Genomic DNA, 598 nt, shown 5'->3' with positions numbered 1-598 from the left:
GTGTGTGTATCTTTTTGTGCGTGCGTGTGTGTTTGTGTGTATGTGTATGTTGTGTATATGTGCGTTGCTGTGTACGTGTGTGTGCGTGCGTTTGCTATTGTATGTGCGTGTGTTGTTTATGCCCATGTGTGTGTGATTGTATGCATGTCTGTCTGAGTGTGTTGTGTTGATGAGAAGTGTGTGTGCGTGTGTATGTGTATGTGGGTGTGTGTGGGTGTGGGTGTGTGTGTGGGATTGTGATGTGTGTGGGTTGTGAGTGTTAGGTACGGGTGCGTGTGTGTGTATGCGCATGTGTGTTTATGTGTGTCTGTATGTGTGTGTGTGTGTGCGCGTGTGTGTATATTTTTTGTGCGTGCGTGTCTGTGTATATTGTGTATGTTTTCGTGCGTGTGTGCATGTTGTGTATGTGAGTGAGTATTGTGTATGTGAGAGGTGTGTGTGCGTGTGTGTATGTGTGTACGTGTAGGGCTAAACAGCAGTAGTGTATTCCCTTATTGGGATTGTCACATTAAGTTGACAATATACCACAGCTTTATATATATATAGTTTTAGGGAAAATAACCAATTTTCAAGAACTCATCGATGAAAATCCACTATC

At 43.1% G+C, this 598-nt stretch overlaps 1 protein-coding gene across 2 annotated transcripts in view; it reads right to left on the bottom strand.

The window, feature by feature from the left end:
* The window catches only part of LOC106876058 (uncharacterized), a 40,667-nt gene that overhangs the window by 38,942 nt on the left and 1,127 nt on the right, over positions 1-598 (bottom strand). The window lies entirely within an intron of this gene.

Source organism: Octopus bimaculoides, chromosome 5 (assembly GCF_001194135.2).
Source record: "Octopus bimaculoides isolate UCB-OBI-ISO-001 chromosome 5, ASM119413v2, whole genome shotgun sequence".
Lineage (NCBI taxonomy): Eukaryota > Metazoa > Mollusca > Cephalopoda > Octopoda > Octopodidae > Octopus > Octopus bimaculoides.
The sequence above is the reverse complement of the archived record's forward strand: the minus strand, read 5'-3'. Positions and strand labels throughout refer to the sequence as shown.